This window comes from Sorex araneus, chromosome X (assembly GCF_027595985.1).
Source record: "Sorex araneus isolate mSorAra2 chromosome X, mSorAra2.pri, whole genome shotgun sequence".
Classification (NCBI taxonomy): domain Eukaryota; kingdom Metazoa; phylum Chordata; class Mammalia; order Eulipotyphla; family Soricidae; genus Sorex; species Sorex araneus.
Window position 1 is genome coordinate 21540284 of NC_073313.1, and position 22260 is coordinate 21562543.

Consider the following 22260-nt stretch of genomic DNA (forward strand, 5'->3'; position numbering starts at 1 on the left):
CCTGCACAGTTACTTGGGAGACTGCACGGCAATATGAAGACAGTGTTTTATTAAACCTGAATTTCATTTTGAGGCTGAACATGGATCATTTCTATGTAAACAAAGGGAAGACAGAGGTAAATTTCATAACCCAACACAACTAATGTAATTCGGAAGGAACGGATCAGCCGGGGACAACACAGTGCCATCTTATTCAGGGGCTGCTCTGCTGACAGGTGGTTTGGCTGCTGTGTTCTGCTCTGGTCTCCACTCCCCGCTATGTCTATATTAGCATGACCTCGCCAGGCTAAGCCGTACCCCAGCAAGATGACTGAGCTCCACAACCACCTTAGCATCTCTTCAGCAAAACCTAAGCTCATCAGGTAGCACCGGCTCTGCAGTGGGTTCCTGGTTGCCTGGTTGCCACAGTATGCAATGGTGGCCTTGCTTTTGGAACGGAGCGCTTTGAAACAGAAAAGCTCATGGATACTTGGGATGGAACAAGCGTATCTGATTTTGTTTGGAAACGGGAGCATTGAAGCAAGACGTGGTGTTGGGGCCTCTGTATACCAGGTTTGCCCTTAAAACATGATCTTAAGAACCCGTCCTGGTCCAGACAAATAGTACGTGGGTTAAGAGTTTGCCTTGCAGGGCTGGAGTGATAGTACAGCGGGTAGGGTGTTTGCCTTGCACGCGGTCAACACGGGTTCGATTCCAAGCATCCCATATGGTCCCCTGAGCACCGCCAGGAGTAATTCCTGAGTGCAAAACTAGCAGTAACCCCTGTGCATCGCCGGGTGTGACCCAAAAAGAAAAAAAAAGAGTTCGCCTTGCATGCAGCTCACCCCAGTTTGATCCCTAGGACCACAAATAGTCCCTTGACCACTTTCAGGAGTGCCTCCTGAGCACTGAGTCTGGAGTACTCCTGAGCACCTCCAGATGAAGACCCCTAATCTGAAGAAAGGACTCAGTCCTTCAAATCTTCATAGTGTGAGGTTGCCTGCATCTCGGGCAAGATGGAAGTCACTAGAGGGGCCTGGAGGAGTGTCTCAGGTTTATGCTTGTGCTGTCCCCGATGGCCTCTCAGAGAGGTGCTCCTCTTTGCAGCAGGTAACACATTTCCTCTTTCTTTGAACAACTAAGTTTTGATTAGATGTTTTCTTTTAGTCTGACCTCTCAGCTTCATTTTATTGTGCCTTGAAAGGAACGCAATTCCATCTGGCTAAAGGGAATTTCTGAGCCTCTATGGAAGTAAAATTCATTCACCATAAAGGTCACCCTGGGAGAAGGAACATCAACAATGCTCATTCTTCAGGCAATATTTAACTTCATTTGCAATGATCAGTCAGCCATAGTCTTACCCCTGATCCCCCATAAATCAGAGTGAGAAACCCCTCCATAGACACTGTACAGCCTGACTGGCTCTTTTATCTCATTTCTCTCCAAGGGGGAGAACATGTAGCTCTCTGAAGATAGGAAAATTAATTTAGTCTGCATTCACATTTTACATTTACTCAAATATTTATTGAACTCGTAAAAAGTTTATTGATATGATCTAGAAGGCGAAGAACTAAAATACAGTTCAAATATTGACCAAAATTGTGTGGGAAGTAGCTTCTAGAGAACTTTCCGTTGAAATCATTCTTACATGTATTTGATATGTCCTCCTCCATACTATCATATCTCTCTTCCAACCCACACCCTCCACATAGTGCATTTATCTGATGATTTGCTCTGTGAAGTGCTAAGCTTGCAGGTCAATCAAAATATGAAATACAACCAACTAAAAGGAAGAGATAGAAATGTATAAATAGAACATTTCTACTAGAGTCTCAGGCAGTCAAGAGGTTCATAATCTCATACAAATATATAAAATTTTTAGTGGGCTGTTTTTATTCAAATCCATTCTCTTCCTCTTCAATTCTTCACACCAAGCCTGTAAAAGAGACCAAAGGACCATTAGTTTAGTTTTATGAGATAGTTTTAGGGAAAGGGTATAAATCATCACCATAAGAACAAGTCAAAAAAGAAGGCCTCTTTGGTACTTGGAAGCTTCACCTCTCAGTTCCATGCACATAAGGTGAACTATGAGTAGACAACAGGACATTTCCTGTGGCTTTTGAGTTTTAAGTAACTACAAACGAAATTAGGAGTTTCATGGAATGGAGCACATGCTTTGTCTACTGGAGGCCCAGATTTGATACTCAGCACCCCGTGATCCCCCCAACACTGGCAAGATCAATCCCCAAGTACAGAGATGGGAGTAGTCCTTAAACACTAAAGGGTGTGGTCCAAAACAAAAACTGAAGTAAGGGAGCGACTTAGATGAGCAAAGGCTGCAGAACTGTAGAGTTGGTCTACAGAACAGAACTTATGGGCTAGTGGATAGATAGATGGATAGGGTTGTTGGGACACTGGTGGACGAAAGCAGGCACTCTGGTGGTGAGTGGGATGCTGAAGCAGTGTATGCATGAAACTCTCATTAACAGCATAAAAGTATTGTCAATCATGGTACCTTCATAAAAATGGAAATGGGGCCAGAGTGTTAGTTCAGCAGCTAAGGCACTTCTAGTGCATGTAGCCGACCTGAGTTCAATTCCTGACATCCCTGCCAAGAGTAATTCCTGAGTGCAAAGCCAGGAATATCCCTAAGTATTGCTGGGCATGGCCCCAAACTAAAAATGGAAATACAACAAAATTATTGTAGCTTCCTCCGGAAGGATTCAAGTATAAAAGCTAAGCTTTTGATGATGATGTGCAAAAACTTTAGTTCCTGTGGTAAGTTTGCATGTATAGTTCTGATTCTCCCATAGCTTATGTCACTTTGTACTTTGGGGCCATTGTGGTGGCACATAATTCCTTGGGCCTGGCTCTGCCTGTGTGGTTTGCCTTGGCCACCAAAAGCAGACAGAAACAAGAGCATTCTAAGCCTCAAGAGGAGTCACATGTGTTTCATGACTCTAGATCTTGAACAATGCCATGAGGAACGTGTACCCAGGCACTCAGGGGATCCCAGAAGTAGAATAGTCACCCAGCTAGTGCTCCCCGACCAAGCCAACTTTAAGTCGAGCTCTCACAACAGGCATGAGTGGAAGAGCTCCGCCTAGCTCACCTAAGGCCAAACACATGAATCAGGGGAATGATTTTGCCTTAGGACATTGGATTGGAGATTGGGAGTGATAAGAACAGGAAAGCAGGGTGGTGATCTGATGTACCACACAGCGACAATCCCAGTGGTGCTCTCAGGGCTGCCTGAGCCCCAGACAGAACCTCCTCGTGACCAGGGTATGCACGAGCTAAGCGCGAGGCTCAGTCCTCCAGAAGCTGAGACATTCCTGGCACTTCTCAGGGTGGCAGGGAAGGGTGATGATTCCTAACAAATTGTCACCAAAGCACGTTCTGGGAGGGGTGATATCGCTCCCAGAGTTATCCAGACCTCAATGCAACATCTGCGCCCCAGAAATAGGAGGCATCTGTCTAACTTGTTTGGTCTGAACTTAGACCCCCACATGTCCTGCCTGAGTGAATTATGGCTACACTGAGGAGCGGAGGGGAGTCCACTTGAAGATGTCCCCTAATGCCTGGGTTTAGCCGACTTTAGGAGTTTGTGAGATATAATGAAACTTTGATCCAGTTCACCCAGATCGATGTGGCCACTGAGATGTCTTCTTTAGAAAAATTAATGCACGAATCCTTTTCCCTCCTTCCCTTCATTGCTGTTGCCCTGACAGGGTGGGGTCACACATGCACAAGGGGCTCACATAGTGGTTAGTTGTGCTACCCACTCACTTGGTTGCCATAAGCTGGGCATCAACACTGGGATTTGGTGCCAGAGAAGCTGCCAGGACTGTGCTGGACGCATGTAGGTGCATTAGGGATTGAAATCTGGACCTCACTCTTGCCTTTGCTACTGACCCCCACTCAGAATTATTTCGGGGGTGCTCCTAAATGTTCCAGGGTCCCAGGGGTTACTCCAAGTAACACTTAGATAGAGTCATAGCAGGCAATGTACTCAGCATTGAGATTGAGGCTTGGAGATTCAACTTGCATGGTCTCCTGCATGCAAAGCATATGCTCCAGCCCATCAAGGTGCTCCACAGCCCTGCTACAAATTCTTGGTGCATCCTTAGCCCCAAGGGATGTCTTCATTTTTCAGGTGGGGGTTGGAAGAGCCAGTGCAGCTGGTTACAGAGCTGAGCGCTGGGCCACTGCCATCAGCTTGTGCTGCGTGGTGGGGTCGAAATGCAGCTGATGGCAGTGGTGCCAATTCTGTGCACCCACCATGTGCCAGGTGCCACCACTGTCTCGAGAGTTACCTCACTGATTTTACTGTCAGCTGCCTCTGCTGCCCCTCTGCCCCAAAAGTTTTCACCTTGTTTCTTGGTTCTCAGAAGAATCCTAGAGGGCAGCAACCCTGGACACAAGGAGCTCACTGATGGCCAAGGTCATAGGAGGTCCTTCCGGGAGGGCACAGGCCCCAGAGGACCAGGGTCAATCCTTGGTTTGTGAGGCTCAGCAGGTTCTCAAGGGCTGTAAGTTAGCAGAATCTGAGCATCCTGGAATCTGGAGACCTGAAGCAGGGCTCAAATTTAGCAATGGGAACAATGGGCTGGCATCCAGAGCTAAAATTGCCCATGATGGAAAGCACACTTGTTTGTCAAGTTGTGGGAATGCAAGTGTGTTGGGCGGACTCCCAGACCACACTGCTTTGCTGCCTAGACACCAGCTGTCAGCTATTCTCCTGTGTCCTATTCTCCAAGTGAGGACATTTGTGAGAATGATGGGCAATTGGGAGGTGCCTTTCTGAATGGTCCGCTCAACTACCCCACGCACATTTCATAGACAAATCGAAAAAAGCAACTTCCAGTGCTCACCTTCTAGTTCACATACAGGACAGGTACACTTTGACCAAGGCAAGGCTCATGCACCAAATAGCTCCCTGTGTAACCCCACGTCCAGACTGAGGAGCATGTGATGTTTATGCCTCACCATGCCCCATTTATAGCTATGTTACTCAGCGTCGCGACAGCCACACATACATCACTCAGGAAACAGAATCCATGCAAGTCTGATCTGTACTGGGCACTTTAACAGACACCAGGACAGTACAGTGGCCCCTTCCTCCTACCTGATTCTAAACCACAGAATCACAGGGGCACTCAACAGGAGACAGAAAACCCACATTCCCATCACATTCTATATGCTGTCACCTACCAGAGCGTACTCAGAGCCAACTAGTTGGGACTCGTGTTTGTCTGCAGGCATCAGTGGGGTTTATGAGCTGGCATCAGAGATAAAAACAAAAGTCTAACATTTGAAGCAGAGGCTTCAAACACCTGAGGAGTGGGCCCAAGTCTCAGCAGAGGGCCAATGAGCAGCAGCTGAAAGACCACTGCAGCAGGGGCCGAAGAGATAGGATAATGGGTGAGGTGCTTGCCTTGTATGCAGCTGACCCGGGTTCAATCCCCAGAATCCCATATCATTCCCCAAGCTTTCTGGGAGTAACCCCCGAGCACCACTGGGTGTGGCCCCCAAACAACCCAAAAACCCAATGCAGCAGAGTAAAGTACATTAAAACACCATCCTGGGTCATCCCTACCAACCCTGGGAACTGAGGAGGAAGGTGGGGCAAGGCACAAGTGTGGATCGTATTGAACCTGCATGCCTAGATCAGAAGGACCGGAAGTGCACTAGTTTCATCTGCCCCCAGGTAAGTAAATTCAGAACTTTCTTTTTTCCCCAATGACCATTCACAAAATATAAGAAACAAAACTCAAAGTGGAACCTTAAGGAACTTATCTCTAAAGCTAGGAAACATCCTCCCAAATTAGCTTGGGTGCACCCCCGAGCCTTCCGTGATTAACGTGAAAACTGCAATGTTTGCATGAGAAAATAGTACAAGAAGGACTGAGAGACAGGCACACAGAGCAGGACTTTTGGTTTCATTTCTCTTTGTGTTGTTTTTGATAATTTCTGGAACTGAAATCAAAATTCATGTAGTGTTATGTGCTAGATGAGAAGAATTTAAGTGACTTTTTCAAAAAAAGACAACAAGTTACATGTCCAGGTCAAAACTCATTAAAATTGGCTCCAAGGGGAACCTATTTTTCATCCAATTGCATTGAGAGCTTTTTGTCTGGGGTTTTAAGGCAGAATCGGGATGGATAACTGAAGTGACACTGCGCTTTAGGGTTAGGGATATGACTGAAGTGGTAAAACATATGCCTGGTATGAGCAAAGCCCTGAATTTTACCCCTGACACTTGCAGTGCCCTGATTAAAACTGTTTGCATTTGTTCGCGGGGACTGGGGTGAAGAAAGGAATGTGATCCAAGACCACTTATGAGTCTGGGTCTTGCTTACAATAGACTTCTTCACTCTTTCTGAAATGCAAGTTGTCCAGAGAAATCCTAAACCAAGGCATTCCTAGCAAAGCAGAATTAACACCCAGAAGTCTATCAAGTGATCAATCCAAGAACATTGCTATCTTTTTGTTTTGCTTTGTTTTAGGACCAAACCTGGTTGTGCCCAAGGCTTCCTCCTGACTCTGTGCTCAGGGATCACTCCTGGCAGTGCCTGATGGACCATATGACCTTGGGGTAGGACCCAGGTCAGCCCCATGGCAGGCAAGTGCCTTACCCCAGTACTATCTCTCTGGCCCCCAGACTACTGTCTTAATCGAGAGCTTATCTGAGTGTCCCAAGATGGCAAAACCGTCTGAAGCCTGCCAGAGCAGACTAAGAACACGGAGCTAATGTAAGAGACCTGACATTGCTTGACTTGTGTGCAGTAGTTTGCGGCAGTCGGAGGTTTTGAAATATCCTAACAGAAACCCAATTTTTCTGACATAAAAGAATCCGTGTAATGAAGGGAGACCTCCCATCTCTCCAGGAAGGCATTCTGGAGTAGATATTGTCTCAGCGAGCCCCTTACAGTGACTGACACTGTGTACAGTAACAATGTTAGTGAAGGATTGGTATTTAAATAAGAACCCGGCATCTGATGCATCATCAGGCAAAGGCATATCTATAGAACCTGATAATCCTCTAAAATATAAAACACTATTTTCAAAGATGAATGGAGCAAGAGTTTCCACAACTCTCCTCATTTTGGAAATTGGAAATGGATATCCATAGGAGTGGAGACACTTGCCCAAGGTCACATAGCTAGTTCTGGTTGTTTAGGATTAAAGCATATATGGAGTTGCTCCTTGTTACTAATGTCTTTCTAAAACTCACAAAAATTGTTTTAAGTAATCTGACCACACTGACAATACATTAGATCTGCATTAGATGTTTATACATTTACATATATATAAACATATATATATATATATGTATATATATATATATAAAGAGTGACGTGGGGCAGTAATCCGACTTAATAATTTTACTCTTATTCCAGTGAATAACGTTAAACTTTACTGTTGCATGTCTTGGATCATGCAGTTTGCAGCAACATGGATGGAACTAGAGGATACTATGCCAAGTGAAGTTAGAAAAAATGATAAGCTACTGAAAGATCTCTTTCATATGTGGAACTTAAAGATACAAAGCGAGGTGGCAACAAAGAGCCAAAAGTTGAGCTGGAGTGATTGTACAGCTGGCAGGGTGCTTGCCTTCCATGCTGCCAACCTGGGGTTCTATCTGTGGAATTCCATATGGTCCCTCAAGCCCACCAGGAGTGATCCCTAAACACAGAGCCAGGAGTAAGCCCTCAGCACTGCCAGTTGTCACCACCAAACCAAAAGTAAACAAATAACAAAGACACAAAGGCAACATAATCAAAGAACTGATCCACACAATAAAGTTGGAGGAGAGGGTTTTGAGAGGGAACAGGAGGGATGCTGGGGTCCTTGGAAGATGAAGGGTACACTGGTGATGAGTATGATGTTGGAATTATGTACACGAGAAACTGTTATCAATAGTATTGTAAACCAAAGAATTGCAATTGATTAAAAATGTAAAAATAAAATGAATTTTTAAAGTATTAGAAGTTTCTTTTTAATATTTTAATATAGTAAAGGGTATAATTTTTTTTTTGTTTTTTGACCACATCCAGTAGTACTTAAGGCTTATTCCGGGCTTTGGGCTCAGAGTTCGCCCCTACTAGGCTCAAAGATGGGATACTGGGGATCGAACCAGAGTCAGCCACAGGAAAAGCCCTACCCACTGTACTATTGCTCAAACCTGAAAAGGCACAGATACTAAGTGAAAATTTTGATGAACTTTTTGTTTGTTTTGGGCTACATCCAGCAGTGCTCAGGGATTATTCCTGAGTGTGCTCTCAGGAATCACTCCTGGGGTTCAGGGGGCCACATAAGGTGCCACAGATAGAATCCAGATCAGTCACAAACAAGGCACATGTCCTACCCACTGTACTATCTATTCGGCCCTATTTGATGGAACTTTAAAATGGATGTATATATGGCTTGTATTTTCACACAATTTTTAAATAGTACCAAAATGTTTTAATTAAACACTGATAAATATTTATTATTTTAAAAATGTGTAATACTAAATACTTGAGGATTCATTTTTTTTCAGAATTTAAGGATGTCTTTTATTGTTTTGTTTTTGTTTTTGTTTTTAAAAATTTTTTATTAATGAATCACTATGAGGTACAATTACAAACTTATGAACTTTCATGTTTGCATTTCATTTATATCCCTCCACCAATGCCCATTCTCCTCAATCAATGTTCCCAGTATCCCTCCCACCACCCCCACCCCAACCCCCACCACCCCACCCTGCCTCTGTGGCAGGGCATTCCCTTTTGTTCTCTCTCCTGTTGGATGTTGTAGTTTGCAATAGAGGTATTTATTGAGTGGCCATCATGTTCGGTCTATAGTCTACTTTTTGAGGATTCATTTTTTTAGTTGTTTGACAAATACAAGCTCCCAGAGATGATAAAACAAGTTCCAATTCTAAAAGAAGAGGAGAGGAGGGAATGAGAGGGAGAGGAAATTTTCCATGATCAGAAAAACTGAAAAATGGTGTAAGTAATGATAGGCCATTTTCTTCATTTTAGGGTTCCCTGGGGGGTTGAATTATACAAATGTGTATTGGATGCATTGGTTACAAAAACAATTTAATGTAGAATCGTCCAAAGCTACTGGATTGATGAACCATTTTTCCAGTATTCTATGATAATATTCATTGTTCATTCCTTACTCATGGTGTCACACATCGAGTTTGCAGTATTTCATCCAATGGTTTCACCAGAGTCTACTGCATCATAATTCTGTTAATTAGTCTCCACATGAATGTTTTCTTTTGTATGAAATTCTATCAGCATTGAGTTGATAGAACTAACCCACATTAGCAACAACTTCTTCCATTTACTAAGCCTCGTGTCCACTATTCAGTAGACACACCATCTGTGTTGAGATAATCAGCCAATGTCTGTTTCAGGATTATTTTGCCACTCATCTTTGTGAGTTTTAGAAAAGGAGAATTGGTAACTGTTGAGAATCCCTTGATTACTAGGGAGGCTGCACATTTCCTTATGCTCTGCTAATTATACATCCACTTTGAGAATTGAGTTCATTTCCTTTATTTATCTCTTAAGGTATCATTGTGTCACTTCTCAATTTGCATGGGCTCCTTATATAATTGTACATTTCATCAAAACAATTTTCTTGACAGAGTTCACTGTTTACTATTTGCATGTTTTGCTAAGTACAGAAACACGTTTTAAAATTAGCATGATTTTGATGCCTCTTCTTTGAAAAGCTATCTGGGAAAACTTAATCAGTGTCTTTTATTTTTCCCCCTAATCATTCCAACCATTCTTTTATGTTAGTTAGAGCCAGATCCTACCTCGTGAAACAAGCCATCGTCAAAGGCCTATAATTTTGTCTTAAAAGTGACAGGGTCAACAAAAGAATTGTATTTATGGGAAGGGAAAAAGCATCAGTTTGAAGACAAGGGTCTCGTTTATAGGTTATTCTAAATCACTCCCAGAGTTATGAGTGGGTCCTTTAGAACCACCCACAACAGGAGCTCGAACTTGGCTGCTCATTAGAATTTCCTGGAGGTTTGAAAAATCCGAAGGCTGGGCCACCCCCAGAGGAATGCCCCCAGTATCTCAGTACTTTTAAAGCTTCCTAGGCCTCCGCTAAGCTACCAAAGTCAAGTCCCACTGACCTAAAAGCCCTGTCAGCCTCGATGTGCCTAGGCCTGACCAGTGGATTGTGGTCATCTTCAATGTAAGCCCAAGGGTCTCTCTCGAGGGGTCTGAGGATGTGCATGTCTAGTATCCACCTCCCTGGGATGTGCAGATGATTGGACATGGAGCACACACAGGAAATCGAGGGTTTAGGGCAGAAGTTTCCAATGTGTGGGTGTAGGGCTGTATTCTGTCCACTCCCAGCCCCCTGTGAACATGCAACGGCATGTGGAGATATGTGGGGTCATGGCAACTGGAAAACAGGGGTGCAAATAGCACTGGGGAAGTACAGGCCAGAGATCTCCTAAGAATCTTACAGTGGCCAGTATGACCCCCAAAGAGTAATCTGAATTAAACATTAGTAGAGCTGAGGCCGAGGGCAGCTGTGCATCCCACTGAGCCGAGCAGTCCCTTCTGTGGAGCATTTCTGATAGAAGGTCTGAGTGGTTTTCTGATCAACTTCAACTACATTAAGGGCCTCTTCTGGGAAATTAGATTTACCTGTCTTGCTAAACGATCCTTGTAAGAGACTTCAATGACCACTTGTACCAGGTTAATAACATTATTAAACCACATCATCGTTCTAAGGGGGGGGGTAGATTTAATTTTAAATTTTGGGAGGAGTAGCTTTAAGGGGAGTTTTCAAGCCATACTCAGCCACACTCAGGGGCCAGGATGGGAGCAGTCCCAGTTGTGTGGGTGCAGCGGCTTAGTGCAGTGTCCTGACACTAGAGGATGAGTCATCCCCATTTGTGGAACGTACTGGCTAGAAGGAAAGGCAGACAATAAAATCAATGATGGCCCCCCACCATAGTAGACAAGCACAGAAGCTGAGTGCTCTTCCCAGGCCAAGGGGCCATAAAAAGGCTGTTAAAAGGCGGGAGGATACTGGGAACATTGGTGGTGGAGAATGGGACACTGGTGGAAGGATGGTACTTGAACATTGTATGACGGAAACGTAACCGCGAAAGTTTGTAAGTCTGTAACTGTATCTCATGTTGATTCATTAAAATAATTTTTTTAAAAAGCAGTAGTATTTGAAACCTGAGCAATGGGTAGTATTTAGCTAGCCAATGGGGAGGAGAGGAAAGATTGGAAAAGAATATTATGAGCATGTGTAAAGGCCTCATCAGCACAGCACCTCCATGAACTGGGAGAGTTGCGCTCTGCTATCAGCAAGGGATGTCCTGTGTGTGCAGAAATACAAGATGTGCAATGGGGGGTTGGGGGGCGGGGACATGGTGTGTGTGAGCCAGTTCGTGCATTGCCTAAGGGCAACGGGGAGCCACTGAAGTATTTCTAGCAGGGTAGTGACACTGTCACTTTCGTGGTTTTCTTGTTTTGAAGACTACAGGGCTCTGGCTACTACAATCAAGTGAGAAAAGTCTTTGAGGACTGAGGTGGCCCATGGTCCAATTGTCCAGCGAAGTCACCTGTGTGGTCGCAGCAAGAATGGCAGAGAAAAGGAGTTTGAAAAGCTTTCAAGGTGAAAGGAGGGGTCAAGTATATCAGAAACTCATAGCAATCGTCCAAGGGCCCTGGTCTGAGGATTTTTCGAGAAAGGAGGCCCTTCCCCATTAGCAAAAGTGGGGGAGGAGGCTGATTTCTGCTGCAGATCTCGGACTTCCATCAAATGCTCAGGAAAAAAATCCCAAGGGCCTCACAAGCATTAGTTGGCATACAAAATATGAGATAAATCTCAAGTGACCACAAACTGCTGGGCAGTCAGTGAGTGCTCGACTGTAAATTCACAGTATTCTGTGGGCCAGGAAGAATCTGAGCTCAAATAAGGCAGAAACAGACAGCCTCTCAGCTCCCATGGCTTCATTTATTGAGCGGGGGAAATAAGTCTTGGAAAGGAGAGGGATCTTTTCTTAGCGATTTAACCATTAATAAATGCTTGCTATAAATGGAACTCAGGAGAGCGGGTCTGCCGGCAAAGGAGTGAACCCCATTACAAAATAGGTCAGGCAGGGAGAGAACCGTGGTGTCTCCTGACTAGTTAAGTTGATCGGAGATGACAGGCCTTGTAATTTTTTTTTCTGAAAAGAAAAAACAGATTGAAAAGGGATGGAGAATATACAAAGGTTTCTTTCTTCTTGTTTCCTTTCTTAGAATATGGCTGTTTCAAGGAAGCTGTTTCTTCGCCGAAAAGCAAAGAATTGGTAGTATTTATCACAGTTTTGGGCTTTAAAATCTGTGTGTTTATTTTTCAGAAGCATGTTTCTGCAGGAAAAAAAAAATCTGTGCTTCTCCTGGGGGTGTCCCTGTGGCCAGTTCCTGCCTCGCATCTGGAATGAATGAGCAGCCAACTCGGAGGAGGGTGCCCCTCCCGTGGCTTGACTGTGGGTGATATACTCTGCTTTCTTCTTGTTGTTCTTGTTTGCACCCTCAGAGATCAATGGAGAAAGCAGAAAAATGATCACAATATGGGCACCCTTCAATAAAGGGGAAGGATGTACAGAAGCTAAAATGTCTCCAACGCTGAATTTTTAGTTCACTCCTAAACCTGCATTCCCTGAGAGGTTCAGCTCTCTTCGCCCCCCTCCCTAATGACTCTGGGAAGTGAAGAAACCCTTCCCAAGTGCTCAGAGACGCAGTTTGCTTATGTGTTGTCTAGCTTATAAATGCTTCCTCTGTTGAAAAGTCAAGGAAATTGACTCCACATTTGGAAATAATTTTTCTAACCTCCCCAAAGATAAACAACATTTGGTGTTTTAAATAAACAGGAGAAATTATGGGTCGTGAGGATCAGTAGGGTTGAAAGAAAAGCAAATACTGAAATATTTAGGCTCTGTGGCCTTGGGCATACCTCACTTGTATGGATCTCTGTTTTCTCAAATATAAAGAGAATGGTAGAATGGTGTGATAGACGGTCAGTTGGTTCCCTAGAGAGTGCTGCCTCCTAAAATTCATTCCCTTGAGTATTCTCCTCTAACACTAAATAGGGCTGACTTGCACAATCAATAGCATATTACAGAAATGACAGAATGTGACCTCCAAAGCTAGGTCAAAAAGCTACCATTGTGACTTCTGCCTCACTCTCTCTTAGGTCACTGGCTCTGGGGGGAAGCCAGCTGCTATATTGTGAGGGTATTCAAGGAGTCAAGGCTCACAGGGGAAGGGACAAAGATTTCTTCAGACCCATCATCAAAAACCAACCAATAAAATCAGTGTACTGCCTCCGAAGTGAATCTCTCTCTTAGCCAAGGCTTTAACTGACTGCAGTTCCACTAGCATCTTGATAAAGGAACCCTGGGCCAGAAGCATCCCGGTCAGTCACTTCTAAATTCCTGACCCACAGAAATTCTGAGATAATATTCATGTTGTGTTTGAAGATGGTAGGTTGGGAGTCATTTGTTACACAATATGTAACTATGACAGTGACTCAGGCCAAATCTTATATGTTATGTATCAGTAAATAAATGTTATTGCTGAACACCCCAAGAGCTGGCATTTTGCTTATATCAAACAGCATAAAAGATATGTCAAAAAAAGCATATTACTAAAGGCATTTCTAAAACGGGGAGTAGCCAGTCTAGAGACCAGGTATCCCAAGAACTCATGGATTTCACCATGTGGGAAGAGGCCAGGCGAGCTGTCTAACCTGGGACCAAAGTTTACAGAGCAATAGTTCAGCAGTCAGCTTTTGTCTTAATGACATCCTGCTGAAAACACAGGCTTCATGATGTTTATACACAAAGAGTGAAACTCCAGTGGAATGAGGGCCTACTTGGGATCGCCTCTTGATGAGACACTTCAGCAGGTGTAATAGAAATTATTTGGCAACAGCAATTCTGGAAGATAAGGGTTAGAAGTTTCTGAGAACAAAGTTCAACTCAAGTGACTCTCCCAGGAGGGGGCCATACCTGGAAAGCTGTGAGCATAGAGAGAACCACTGAATAAGCTGGCTCTCGGTTGGAGTGAGGGATGGTCCCAGACCTGTCTCTGACATACATGCTGTTGGGTCACTGACAAAACACAACACATTCAGTAGTGGGTCCACAGTGTGTCTTTAGGCCTTTGCCATCTTAGTGTGGATACTGGACTGGAATGGTATAGAGTCTGGATGTTTTCTATGTCTTCTCCATGCCCTATCCCAAACTGGGCTCACCACTGGGTCACCCTATGAATGACAGTACCTCTATGTGACGAGTTACCAAGAATACTTGGCTCTTGTATACTTTAAATACTTTCATACCAACAACCCAGACATTCAACCAAACAAAAGCACTCTTCCAAGCATGAATTGTCCAGGGCAGATCTGAGAAACACTGATTCAATCCGTCTGGCCCAAGAGCATATCAGGTTCACCATTATGAAACATGTTCCTCCTTGCCGAAAGAATTAGTCAGAGGTACCGGTCAGTTAAGCACAGATTCTAGCCACATATTTCTACTGTCTGCCTCGAGAACTGAGACACCTAGAATAAAAATAATTGATTCTCATCAAAGCCCAAGGCTGACCAGCCCAGTTTTTTAGAAACTGTCTCCAGTTCTTATTCCTATCAAGCTGCCAAGTTGCTGTGATCATGGTCTTGCCATCTCTTGGACTTGAGAACTGTTCACATTTAGAACCTCTTTTCTGTCTAAATTCTAATATGTGGACATTCATAACAGCATGCTTGACTGAAAATGATCAAAGTCGGCTGTTTGATCTGTGCATATATTTGAAACTTGGCAAGGCCTCCCTTAGAAATATTTCTATAGAGATTGGTTAAATGATTCTGCTTCTTTCTTCTCAACTATTGCATCCAGGTATCTCTTTGTATTATTTCTCAGAACTGCATGTAATTCTGGAAATTGTATCAAAAATTTTAAGTTTAAGGGGCTGGGGACATGAATTAAAATGGTGGAGCATCTGTCTCGCATGTGTGGTGCTTCGAGTTGGTTCCCTGACCTATGATCACCACTGGGTGTGGCCCCCACAACAATAACAATAGAGTTTAAAAAGAAAAGCTGGCAGTTGATAGGTATGGACCCAAGGGCTTTGGTTTTCAAACCATTAGGCTCTAGCAGTTCCAGAAACAATAAACAGTTAAGTTATAGAAACTAGTATCTTGTTGAGGTTAAGTGATGAGTAGGGAGGTTCACACCACTGGCAGAATCCCGTATCTGGAAGGTTAGGCTTGTCTCTCGTAGCATCCATGATATATGTCAGCCCCACGGAGTTTATCCTCTGAGTCGCATGGAGACTGGTTAAAAGACAGCTTAGGTTTGAATCATGGTTGTATCACCTTGGAGGAAGTCAACGTACATCTCTGTGACTCTGTTTTCTCATGAATACAATGGAACTCTTATAGATAATAATTGAAGAATCAAAAGATCAAGTATGGGGCACCATGTCTGGATGCTGGAAACATTATAAGCATTAATGATTGCTGCTTCACCAATTCCTTGTATATCTGAATTTCAGCCAGAACGGTTGACCAAGTAGTTTGCTCTACACTTGGATGCCAGCTCTAATAGGGCCAGATGATGGCATACTTAGGGGATTTCAAATGTAAAAACCTGACTAATCTAGATAGATGGCTTTTGGTTATTAATGGCCCTCAAAGTGCTGTCCCCACACCAGCAGTGTCAGCAGTCCCTGGGACCTTGTTGAATACATCAATTTTATTTCAGAAAGTGAAAAAGACAAAATTCTACATTTGGACACTGGAACAAAGAACAAATTCACATACATGAAATGCACCTTCTCAGGCTCACCCCAGAGGAATCCTACTGAGTAAACCAATCTAGAGTTCCTGCTGCCCTGACCACAGGGTGCTGTCCTTGGTGCTGCCTGTCCCCACCCTCCTAAAGATCTTAGCTGTAGATAGGGAGGGGCAAGCCTGCTTCTCAAAATCGGCAGATCAGACATGCAAAACCAGCATGGAATAACTGCACTATTGGATCTTAGAACATGAAGCTGAAATGATCTCAGTCAGCTGGAAGTGCCGGCCAAATTTCACCAAGTTGTTTTGATTCTTAATAGAGGTGGCTGGATTTTCCCTAACACATTTCTAACTCAACTCTCTTGGCATTTTAACTCCCACACCGTCAGTGAAGTTGTCAACAGCAATGTGGGTACCCAGGCAAAGAGCTCCCAGTGAGCACTGTGTCTAGGGTTTCAGAAAAGCCCTGCCTACCACCTCTTGCTCTTTCTTCATCTGCTCACACAGTGAGTTCTGCTCCAAGAGAACAACTGAGTCTAGAGACAGACGTGAAAAAGGATGCCAAAGAGGTTCGGGGGTCATCATAATGTGGTTACATCAGCCATCTGTGTCACTCCCCAAGCCTTATCATCTGTGTTCTCTTTCCAGGCCACAAGCTCACCTTCCTATCCTCTGGTTTGAGACCAGCTGGGTTGGGGAGTGGCTTGCTCCTGGCACTGCAAGCAGGTCTGTAATGGGCCCATAATGCAATTAGATTGGGCTCAGAAGGACTCCCATGCATTCTCTCTCCTGACAGATTACCAGCAGTAAATGTCATGTGATTCTGTAGGAAAACTGGAACCTCATTTCCTGACTGATGGCAATGATGGACAGCTTTGCCAGAAGAGATGACCTTTAAGATGATAGCATGCGGATATCTTTAATGGATGTTTTCCCCAGGTATGCTGCCTGGTCTTTCAGAAATTATGACATCTCAGCCTGATTTTCACATCCTAGACTGTGTTATATGTTTATATTTGAATAAAGGGAACAGTATTTTTTAATCAAGCAGTGGCAAAACATCTAAGTGATAGAGGTGAAAACTGAGATAGAAAAGTTCCTTTGAAATCTACTTTTGAAGTGGCTAGATTTATCCTGCAGATCTTTGAGTTCAAAAAAAGTCCCAGGGTGCAGGCAGAGAACGAGCTCAAGGGGTTGAGCACATGCTTTGCTTGTGGAAGATGCAGGTTCAATCCCTGTTACTACATGGTCATTCAAGCACCACTAGGAGCAATCCATAAGAACAGGGGTAACACCAGGAGTAATTCCTGAGTGCAGGGCCAGGAGTAATCCCTGTGCATTTCCGGGTGTGGCCCAAAAAGCAAAATCAAAATACCAAACAAACAAAAGAACAGGGGTAGGTGTGTCCCAATCCTCCTCAATCCCCCCAAGAACCAGTCTACTTGGTATTATCAGGGTCATTAACTGTTTGGTTCTGATGTACAGCAATGCATGTAATGAACACTCCCTCAACTCTCAACTGTGCTGCCAATCTTTTTTTTTTTTTGCTTGTTGGGTCATACCCAGTGATGCTCAGGGGTTAGTCCTGGCTCTGCACTCAGGAATTACTCCTGGTGGTACCTGGGGGACCATATGGGGTGCCGGGGATTGAACCCGGATCGGCCACGTGCAAAGCAAACACCGTACCCACTGTGCAATCACTCTGGCCCAACTATACTGTCGATCTTGCCTCAAGTGATGTTTCTGACAGATCAGGAACACAACTATTTTCTATAAGTCGACCTAACTAGGATTTGTTAATAGTCTTCAAACAAACTTTCTCTGGAGGTGGGTTATGTACAGTATACCCCACCATTTTCTACCCCATGTGAAGTTAGAAGTCACATAAGAATGAACTGCAGGGGTGGAGTAATAGTACAGGGGTTAAGGCCTTGCATGCAAGCGAACCAAATTTGAATGCTGGCATGACATATAGTCCCCTGAGCACTGCAGAGTGTGATCCCAAACACCCTCCAAAGGAATGAACTGCATATTTGGGTCTGGCCCTACCTGTCTCGCAGGATGGGAGCCGAGAGAAAGAGCACACGTGGGCATTGCAGTACTTTGGAATTATTACAGCCAGCTGCCAGGGCTTGATAACATCATTTCTGCTCTTAACCTCTGGCTAAAAGACAGATTTTGGTTTTGCCATGAAATTCCTAATAACGGTTCTCCATCACCTGGCTACTGACACACTCATAACTGCTCATCTCAAAAGCTCCAAATTGCCATGTCATTTGGCATGTCTATTTATTAATGACTGTTTGCCTGTTTCACTATTATTACATACAAAGGGACCGTCACTTAGTTAGCAATTTAAACAAATCCTGAAAGAGTAAGTAAACACACCTGGAAATGATGCGGCAATGCTGCAGAAGCCAGACAAAAGACATCCAGGGCACGTCCAGCTATTTAGAGCCATGTGGATCTTGTTCTAGTTGCTAGGAAGACTCCAATTGTACACAATTGATGTGCAAAAGGTTACTGGAAAGAAGATGGCTTGCCTCACTTATTTATTTATTTATTTACTTACTTATTTACTTATTTTTGAGCACGAAATCCACTGGAAAATGCTCACTGAAATGAGGTCTGAAGTGCTTTGGTTTCAGTTCTCCTTGATAGTAGGGGAATGGCAGCTTAACTCTCAAAATATTTCTTAAACTGATTTTTCCTTCAGAGAAAAAGCAGAAATCACAAACCAGATGCGTGGACTAGTTTAAAATGGCAGGGGAGGACGCTCCCTGGAAGTCTCTAAAACAAAATGAAAGTGTTCAAGTGAAATGGTTGTGATTTGGCTGTCTCCAGACAGGGCTCTGGAAACCACAGCTGCTGCTGCAGGCTGTGAAAAATGGAACTGCAATGCCTCCTCCAGGAGAAAGGGGACACTTGCAGTTTAAAAACCATCTCCCGAGCTGGCTCGAGCTCAAATGATTCAAGGTAGGTGGTGACTGGAAAACCAGATCCCTGGGGATGCCTCCAAGTGCTTCCGTGAGCTCCTGTTAGTCACAGACAATTAATGGGCTTTCATTTTCAGAGAGGAATGTTTTTCACATTCCTGGGGAAATATGAAGCATTAGTCTTTAGGGAGTCTCTCAATAAAGACTTGAGGGAGTCTCTCCCCTGCCCTGGGAAGGCAGAGGCCCGGGCCGGTTGCAGGAACAGCAAAGGAAATCAATGCTCTCTGGATGCCAGCTGGAGCCAGGGGCCCCACGTGAGCCCACTCGCTAATGGGCCCTTCTCAAGGCTGGCATCGACATTCCTATTTCAAGATGTGGCTCACCGCGGTCAGGAATTAGTCCCAGGTTATGGAATTCCTGTGACTCACCAGACGGGACAGAGGGGTGCACCAGTGCCTTACATGAAGGTCCTCCTGCTAGTAGCATCTAGAGTTAAGAGCTGCACTGTGCTGAGGGCTTTCTACACACTGTGCGATTCGGTGTTTCTCATCCATACTTCCTGTGGGAACTCTCCCATGCATCACCGTCCCCTAGATCAGAGTAATTCCACCTATCTACACCTGCAGTCCAGCACTAGTCTATGGAATAAGCAGTTGAAAATTCTCCCCTAGATATCAACAGTACTTCGCCTAACGTGTGACAACCCAAAATGTGCCCAACCCCTGTAAAATGTCCCTTAGGATGAGGCGTGAAATTGCCCCCATGAGGTGTGTATATTGCTCATCTCTTTTTAAAAAAATAGAGTAATTGGCAGCGTGAGAAATGGACCCTCTGCTCCTAAAGACTTTGATCGAGAGGTCTTCTAACCCATGTTGGCACACAGAGCGGCTTTTTGCAGCTATGCATCTAGACTGTGAACTGAGCTAAAATAGCAGGAACCCAAAACCAGAACTCAGAGTCTTCACTCTCAGCAATGAAGAAAAATTATTAAATGATGCCTTTTCATCAGGCCTGATTGTTGGGGGAAAATTCCAAACAATAATAGTGAGTTCTCTATTGAAACATTGAATGTATTCAAAGTATAGAGAGAATAAAGGGAAGATCATTAAGTACTTTGGTGGGGGGTGGGAGGGGGGTATATTGGGGTTCTTGGTGGTGGAACATGAGCACTGGTGAAGGGATGGGGGTTTAATCAGTATATGACTGAGAGTTAAACCTGAAAGCTTTGTAATTTTTTTCACGGTTATTCAATAAAATAAAAACTTAAAAAAATAGAGTAATTGGGCCAAATCAAAGAGCAAGGGCATGGTTCTCTAGCCAAATACTAGGATGGATGTTTGTCATCCTGCTTTCAGTAGAAAGAATTTTCTACTCCCAGGCTGTGTCTTGTTCTTTCTTTTGGCCACAGCTATTATATGGGCCGGTTCATGTCCTTACCCAACTGGATATCCCTTGATGGGCAGTTTTGCACCCCCCATCTTGAACGCAGAAGGGCCTGACACTCAGCGGGTGTGCAGATGTTCACTTCCTAAGTTGCTGGACTTTATTCCGGTACTTAATTCCTTCCTACTCCAGTCCAGCCCATGCTGTGAGCTCACATTACAAAGAAGAAAAGGTTCATCCAGTCAAGGTAAAGTCCAAGTCACCATTGTGTAAAAATGATTAGGAAATAAAACTTGAGTCTGAATCAATGGATCTTTTCAGCACTCAGAATTGAGGAACCTTGTATGGTAAGTTTTCGGGAATGACTGCCCCTAGAACTAAAAGGAGCCGTGATTCTTATCAATTGTTTCCCAAATTGGGGGTCATGAAGAGCTAGGCAAGAAAGGGCATATTACAAACGATAATACCCAAAAGCAGAGAGAGAGAAACAGGGAATGTGCCTGCCACAGAGTTGGGGGGGGTGGAGTGGGGGTGGCAGGAGGGATACTGGCGATATTGATGGTGGAGAGTGGGCACTGGTGGAGAGATCAGTATTCCATCATTGTATGACTGAAATGTCATCACTAAAGTTTGTAAGTCTGTAACTGTATCTCACGGTGATTCATTTTAAAAAAGGAAGAAATGGAGTAGGAGAGACATAGGGACAATAGTAGGAGTCTTGGTATTTTGGTGCTGATGGTGCAGTGATTTTTTGTGTCAAAATTATAAACTTTACCAATGTCATCATGTTCCCTGATTTACAATGAAAATGAAAATTTTTTAACTCTGAAAATTAAAAAAAAATCAAAGGGGATGAAAAAAAAAGAAAGGGTGCATTAGTGGTAAGAGACTCCGCTGTGCGTGTTATATGTCAGGACAGGTTTCTGTGGGGAGGAAGTGCCACTGTCCTTTGTACAAAAGGCCTCCAGGGACTTGCAGGCAGTAGGACACGTGCCTTCTGCTGTGTTTTCCTGCAGTCGAGATGAATTGTTTTGAACAGCCTCTGCGCCACCTGCCTGGGCTCTAATCCATAGGCTGCTTAATAGAAATTTCCCTTGTGAGAAAGCAACTGATGGACCCCACCGGGGATGAAAGCAGCTACCAGCCCCCGCTTGCATAATGCCCTGACTCCCTAGGGTGTGGCGAGGCTTGTTCTGTCAGGGAGTCCACATTCAAGGCGCAAGTCTTGATTTGCTCCTTGTGATTCCTTCTTCTCAAATGCCACAACGTGTGGAGGAAGTTAAGACGAGCAGCGCTGTCATGGTGCAGCCAAGTCTGATCAGGCAGGCTGGAATTCGTGGCCCCAGTTTTCTGTGTGGGTTGCACATAGCGCGAGAAGGGATGGGAGGAAAAGCTGCAAGGCTGGAACACGGTGCTTCGCCACGACAGAGATGCTGGCCCAGACTTGGTTCATCCTGGGAGCAAAGCTAATAGTTTTGTGGGCACAGGAGACCAGAATACGCAATCTCTCTGTGCTGGTGTTGGGTCCTCCTCCTCTCACTCCCTTCCTCTCTTTCTTTTCCTTCTTCCCCTTCCTCGCAGTCTCCCGCCGTGTACTCTCTCTAATGTTTCTGAACATTCGCTCTGCAATTAAGTCTCTCCATCCTCCGTCCTCAGCACTGATGGTCTGAGCACCTGGTGCGTGCCTGATGCTTATGACATGTGTGCAAGCCTGGATGCCCGAATAAGGGCGTGAACAAATGAAAGGATCAACCATCGTGTCAGGGCTGCGGCTCGCTGTGGCTCTTCGCGGAGGTGACTGCTGCAGCGCTCCTTGGGACCTGCCCTGCTTTATGCTGAGTCAACATGGGGAAATATTTGCCAAGCCTAGATGATAACTAAAAGATGGTTAAGAATTCAGCAGGACTGGGGCTGGAGCGATATCACAGCGGGTAGGGCATTTGCCTTGCACGCGGTCGTCCCGGGTTCTATTCCCAGCATCGCATATGGTCCCCTGAGCACCGCCAGGAGTGATTCCTGAGTGCAGAGCCAGGAGTCAGCCCTGAGCATTGCCAGGTGTGACCCAAAAAGTCAAAAAAAGAAAAAAAAGAATTCAGCAGGACAGTGTGTGTGTGTGTGTGTGTGCAAGGCCAAGAGG

At 44.5% G+C, this 22260-nt stretch overlaps 1 protein-coding gene across 1 annotated transcript in view; it reads right to left on the reverse strand.

Moving 5' to 3' along the window:
- Positions 1 to 1492: 1492 nt before the first annotated feature.
- The window catches only part of SMPX (small muscle protein X-linked), a 55395-nt gene continuing 34627 nt past the window's right edge, over positions 1493 to 22260 (reverse strand). The window contains exon 5 of the mRNA XM_055122580.1: positions 1493 to 1915. The gene's annotated coding sequence lies outside the window, so the exon portion shown is untranslated. The remainder of the gene's footprint in view (positions 1916 to 22260) is intronic.